Raw genomic sequence first — 6,235 nt, 5'->3', positions numbered from 1 at the left:
AGCAAGACGTGCATTTTTCGTGGTGAAAAATACAGATTTGCTCGTTGGCATACTGTTGAGTTACTGTTCGACATTGATATTTTAGTTTGTATTTTGATATTAAATAAATGTTTAATTAGATTCTTTCTCCCAGCCCAAGGACAATAATAGGATCTGGGATATTACATCAGCAATAATGTAGGTTTTAATCATATTGTGTGTTTCAAGTTCTGTCCTTGTTCCAAATGTTTGGCCACTAATGATGTGATTATTTTGCAGTGGAAAGGCCAGAATAGCTGTGGTGAAGGAAGCTCGTGAAGCTCTGATTCTAATTCTAGAGTGCTGTTTTTTAAAGATATTTAATGAAGAAGTGCCCTACGTTAAGGCACAGTACTTTTTTCTTAGAAGAAGCTTTATTTATTTATCAAGAGCTCTGTGCATCTCCTCCTGCCCTGCGGGTTGTTCTGATGCAACGTCAGAGAAGTCAGGCCTCCAAGTTACTCATTTTCCCTTCTGCTCTAAAATGTTGAAATTGGGCCTGAATGCTTGGCAGCAACTCGCTTGAATATACTTCCAGGCCATACTAACAGATGCTTAATTTTGATGGTATTTCATATTCTTACTTGAGGAGGAAGGAAAAAAAAAAAGCTTCTCTACTTTCCTATGCAACTCTACCCTTCAGCTGAATAAGCTTCTTTCCACCACTTTGAATTATGAACAGGTAGAGTGTAAAAGTACCATTCTAAAGCATCATTGAGCCAGCAGGAGTTCTTCCAAGGCACAAAACTTCACTTGGGTCCATTTAATGGTCTTGTTTTCTTTCATCAGTGCTGGTGCAAAACAGGCACCATTTTCCTGACAGGCATTCGAAAGGAGCAGGTAAATCAATTCAGCTCTCACTGCCTTTCCTCATAACCTCCCTTTATTCCCATTCCATTCTCTCCACCACTATTCATATTCATGTGCTCTTTTTTTTATTACCTCCAGAAAACTGAAGCGTGAGTCACAATTTATTTTTTAATCAAAAGCCCTCCTCCATCTGTTGGAGCTCTTCAGGCTATTTCTGTTCTATTCTAACACTGAAAGGGGGGGGGAAAGATTCTAAGTGGTGCCCTGAGTAAACTTTTAGGCCCCCCTTTTAGCAATAGCTGCGAGGCGCGGGCTGAGCTGTGGCTGCGCGGTGCCTTCAGCCTCATCCTTCCGCGGGGCGGAGGAGCTGCAGTTCCCGCTGGAAGCGGTGGGAGGCCTGAATGCTCGGCGCTGCTGAACAATCGGCCCCGAAGCATCAAAAGAAGGGAAAGTGGGGCACGTTTGGAAAACACGGCCGAATCGCTGTGTGCTCTGCTGGACGACGGCTTATTAGATTTTTTAATAAACCTCTGTAAAGTTCGTTGCCTTCAGCACAAACGCGTTGCCTTTTTGTACAAGAAGAGCAGCACAGGCTGCTTCTGAGCAGCGCTGTAACCGCCGTCCTCGTGCCTGCACACCGCCTGCACAGGACCTGCAGCTTTTGCTCCACCTCGGCGTCGCCGACACCGAGCACCCTTGCAAGGTGTAGTTCTTGGCGGTAACAAACCTCCCAGCGCTCCTGTCCTTCCCGCCCTTCCATTCAAAGCACGCGTAAAACGACCGGCCGACGATCCCGCCGCCGGCCGTAGCCGCGCTCCGCAGCCCCCGCTCCGGGGCCGCCCCCTCCCGCGTAGTGTTGTTCCGCGCGGCCGCCAGGCGGCGCCATAACCCCGAGGCCCGCCGCCGTGCGGGAGCGCCGGCCCGGCGCGGGGAAGGAAGTGGCGGCTCCCCGCAGCGGGGGCACGGCTCGGCCCGGGGGATAAAGGCGTTCGCCGCCGCGGAGCAGGGCCGAGGCTCCGCGCGTTCCCCGCTCTCTCCCAGAGCGCGGAGCCGCGCAGAGCTGGCGGGCGAGGAGCTGCCCGCGCCCGGCCCCACCTGCGCCGGGGATTATGCCAGCGGAGCGCGGGCACGTCGGCGGGCAGCGGCTCGTAGGCGGCGGCGGCGGGAGCCGGGAGCAGCCGGTGCGTGAGGGAGAGGCGGGGGGCGGCGGGCGGACCCTTGGGCGGCGCGGGCCCGGCGTGTTGCGGGATCCCCGAGCGGGGGCTCTGCGGGCTCCTCCCGGGGCCTCGGCGGGACCGGGGGCCGCGGGGTGAAAGTTTCCCGAGCGGGGCGGTCCGTGGCGGGAGCGATGTGTCCGCCGCACCGCCATCCACGGGCGCTGCAGCCATGGCAGCGCCGCGCCTCAGCGATTTCGCTCCGCAGAACGGGGCGCCGCTGGAGGTGGGCGCCGCGCGCCGCGTTCCCTCGTGCCGGGACCGAGAGACCCGGCGCCGGGTCGGCACGGCCGTTCTGAGCCCCGCTACAGCCGCTTCCCCATCCCTCGGGCCGGGATTGACCTCGATTTCGTTTTCGCGGCGTCGTGGGGAGCGGTCGGGGCGCGGCGAGCCCAGCCCTGCCCCGAGGAGGGGGCGAAGGAGCCGCCCGCGCAGCCGCTGCCCGAGGAACCGCCCGGAGGCGCCGGGAGCGGAGCAGCGCCTTCGGGGTACGGCTGTGCGGCCGTACGGCTGTGCCCCGCGGGGTCGTTTCGGGCCTCGGCGCTGCGGGTAGCGAGGAGCTGGGGAGGCGGCCGAGCCCTGAGCGCTGCGTGCTCCGGGAGGGAGAGAGAGAGAGAGAGCGCGCGGCTGTGGGACGGCTCCCTGTGCGCCAACCGGCCCGGGGCTCTCGGAGCTGCCGAGCCCCGCGGGCAGCATCTCTCCCACATCCCCGCTCCCTCCCGGCAGCCCGGCCCTCTCCTGGCGCGCTGCCCTCCGCCCCGCGGCTCGGCCCTGCCGTGCTTTTGTCTCGCATCGCCGCGGCTGAGGTGAAGTTGATGCAGGTTGTGCGTTTGGGAGGAACAAAACCTTCTCCCTTCGTTAATAACCGCTCTGAAGAGAGAACTTCCATCTTCCGCGCGCTGTGGAGCAGCAAGGTGGGTGATGGTTGTGGGATCCCGTGACACGGTGCTGAAAAACGCCTTCAGTCTTTGGCGGCGTCATTCGCTACCGCTGTGCGGAGAGCGGCAGAGCCGTGGTAACAGATGGACCTTTGCAGGTGTGAGAGCTCAGACGGGCAGGGTTTGACTTCGCACTGAAATAAACGCACACGGTTTGCAGGACTCCTTCTCATCCCGCCCTGCCTCTCCGTGCCGTCTCTCTGCTCTGCTGCCTTTTTGCTGCGTGGTTTATTTTTGCCTTGACTGCGCTGCGCTCCTGAGTAACACAGGAGGGCTGATGGTGCTGCAGAGTTCAGCAACGGCACCGGAGCAGTTCTCCACTGCCGAGCGGGAGGCTGCTGCCTGTAGGACAGCCCTGCCTGACCCCGCAGCCCTCGTGCCCCAGGTGCCCGCTGGCCGGGTCAGGTAAGCAGCGCCATCACCCCAACGTGCCTCGGGGACACGCAAAGTGAGCAATGACCCAGCAGGAAAGCGTGGTTGCAGGCGTGTCCCGGCTTGCTGTTGATCGGAGGAATGCTGCTCTGTAGTCCCTGCAGCGTGCTCTGTTTGTGGCGTCTGTGAGAGGGAAGCAGAGGAAATGAGCAGGGCCTGAAGCAGAGCTCGCTGCGCTTCTGACAGAGCGGGCTTCTGGCAGGCCGGTAGCTTGCATTAATCATGTTTAAGTTTCTGTCACCAACTTTTAATTAAAAGCATGGTTGATACCGTTTTAATGAATGTACGGATGTTAGCCATCTTCATGCATAAAAATGCGTTTTAATTCCCTTACTATTCCCTTTATGGCCCTTAGATGCTTTTGTTACCATTTAAACAGCATACAGGAGCAGCTGTTTATCTTCTTAATATAACTTTTTCTTGCATCTGTGTTCAGGAAACAGTAATGGTTTGAGTAAACAGTTCTCTGGTATCCTTTAGCAATATTTTGTAAGTAACTTGGCAGGAGGGTCATAAATGATGTCTGAACGGTGAACTCCAAGGCCACGCTGACAGCAGCCAGACAGAACTGCTCAAATCGCGGGCTGTTACATGAGGAGAGCACGGAGTCCTCAGTGCAGGACTTCTGGTCCCAAGGAGCTGCTCCCAGAATGACAACTTTGTGCTGAAATACCCCTTCTGTTGTCAGTGCTGTATTTCTGTGTGTTTGCTGCTTGTTGTGCATCTAACAGCCCAAGCATTTATTGTGATTTGCCAGCTGGCACGTGGGAGTTTCATCCAACTTCTCATCTTAGTTGACAGCAACCAGTTTGCAGAGATCTTGTCCTGATGATGATTATTATTATTTAAAGAAATACTCAAAACTTAAAACTGACAGCGGTGCTGAGGGGCTTTGAATTTAGGTTTTTTCTGTTCAAAATGAGTTACTGCTCCTGCAGTTGGCCAAACAGAGCATCACATCCTGCAGGCGAGATAATGTAAAGAAGGTGCCTCCAATTAGTCCAAACCAGCGCTAATTTCCCCCCACACCTGAACAGAAGTCTTGTCATTTTCTTAGGAGGAAAAAGCAATGTAAGAAAAACGTGGCTTTCTTGGCCAGTTTCTCTAAGCGGTGAAGATATTTTCTAATTAAACCCTGATGTTGGCTGATATGGATACACAGCTAATATTTCTGCTCATCCCCAGATTAGTGAGATGTGACTGAATGTAATTCTGAGCCTGAAAGCATCATATAAGCAGAAATATCCCAAAGCGCGCAGCGTGAGTGCAAATGGAGTAATTAACGGGTGGGAGGAAGGGGATAAATAAAACGCTTTATTTTTAGCTTTGTTTCCTGGATGTTGGAAGAAATCCAAGTGCCACAGCGTTGTGCTGGGCCTGAAGAGAGTGAACTCAGCCCTGGACTGAAAGGGATGCATGCGGGGTTGTGCTGTGTCAATGCGGAGCTGCTCCTGGTAAGGGCAGGGCAGTGAGCTGGGATGGGTTTGGATCGCTGGCACTTGCATAAGGACAGCCGAGCACGGGATGCTAATTCAAGCACGTGAGCTGGCTTAACCCATCGAGCAGTGACCTGAAAAGGCGTTTCTTGTCTGCAGTAACTAATTTGGAAGGTGGAAATGTGTAATCGCGTCAGCACGTTGAGTGCTCTGCCATATCAGTGTTTCGGGGTGAGGCCTTGTTATCTGCCGCTCTGGCTGAGTTTGATGTTTGCACGACTGTTAAGCTGGCAGCGTGGCGGGGCCGTAATTCCATGATGTGCTTTAAGAGGCTGCAGAGGGATCTGGGGCGCTTAGGGCACGGCCGGGTGAGCTCTGTGCAGGTCGGCTGTGGGGATCTGCTGCAGGGCTTGGAGCTTCCGTGGGAGCCTCCTGGGCCAGGGCTCGGAGGGCAGCACAGGGGCTGAGGGAGCTGGGCTGCAGCACAGGGGCTGAGGGAGCTGGGCGGCAGCACAGGGGCTGAGGGAGCTGGGCTGCAGCACAGTCCTTATGTGCTGGTGTGCAGACACGTGTTCTGTGCACCAGTCTGCACAGTGGGTATGACCTATGACTGCAGTTTCTTTTGAGATCATAGTGTAACTTAGCTAACCTCCTTCTAAAGGTAGAAGCGCCACAGAATCTTTTTCTCTGTGTGGGTGGTTTACCCACTTTAATGCTATATATACTTTTTTTTTTAAAGAAGGAAATAGGCGTTTTATATTTATCGTATCAGTTGAAATCGAAATCTAAATATTTACATCTTTTTTTTTTTCTCTGGATCCGAGGTGGGGAAGCGATGGTGGGCGTTCCCAAGCTGTTCAGTCACCCACTCCCCTGTGTGGGTCGCTTCTGTTACATGGTGCAGGGATGGAGCTCCTGCTTCTCCTTCATGCCTTCTGCTCCACAGCCGGAGCGTCGCCCCAGTGGGACCTTCCCACCTCGACACACCGAGAGCCAGACTCGTGTCATCTCTAACAGAACGTGGTTAGCAGCAAGCTGGGAAACTGGAGGGGGAGTTTAGGACATGGCTGTGTGAATAACTGGGGATATTTTGTGAAAAATAACAAGAGGGGGAGAAAGGCTGCGCTCTTGCTTTCTATCTATCATCCTCATCTCCCCTGCAGTGCTCCCAAGGCTGACTTTCCAGGCTTTTTACAAACAAAGGTGGGAGATGGCTTCTGTGCTAAGCAAGGACAGCCTGCAGCGGCCGTGTGAGATGCTGCAGGTCGGGGCTCAGTGGGAGAGGCAGTGCACTGTGGCCAGGTGTGCTCCTGGTTTCTGGGCAGTGCAGCACAGTGCCTGTTGTGAGTCCAGCACAGCAAACTGATGGAGAAGGACAAGAGCAAAT

At 54.8% G+C, this 6,235-nt stretch overlaps 1 protein-coding gene across 10 annotated transcripts in view; it reads left to right on the top strand.

Annotated features, from left to right (window-relative positions):
* Positions 1-1,960: 1,960 nt before the first annotated feature.
* Positions 1,961-6,235, top strand: part of PITPNM2 (phosphatidylinositol transfer protein membrane associated 2) — a 115,898-nt gene continuing 111,623 nt past the window's right edge. For 9 of the 10 annotated variants that reach the window (XM_042828591.1, XM_042828596.1, XM_042828595.1 and 6 more), the window contains exon 1: positions 2,818-2,956. The gene's annotated coding sequence lies outside the window, so the exon portion shown is untranslated. Of the gene's footprint in view, positions 2,010-2,817; positions 2,957-6,235 lie in introns of those variants that run through there. The other variant, XM_042828586.1, reaches the window with a different exon arrangement.

The sequence above is a fragment of the Centrocercus urophasianus genome, unplaced genomic scaffold (genome assembly GCF_019232065.1).
Source record: "Centrocercus urophasianus isolate 14NV4802_14NV808 unplaced genomic scaffold, USGS_Curo_1.0 seq_30, whole genome shotgun sequence".
Classification (NCBI taxonomy): Eukaryota; Metazoa; Chordata; class Aves; order Galliformes; family Phasianidae; genus Centrocercus; species Centrocercus urophasianus.
Note: the sequence above shows the minus strand (reverse complement) of the source record. Positions and strands in the feature narration are given on the sequence as shown.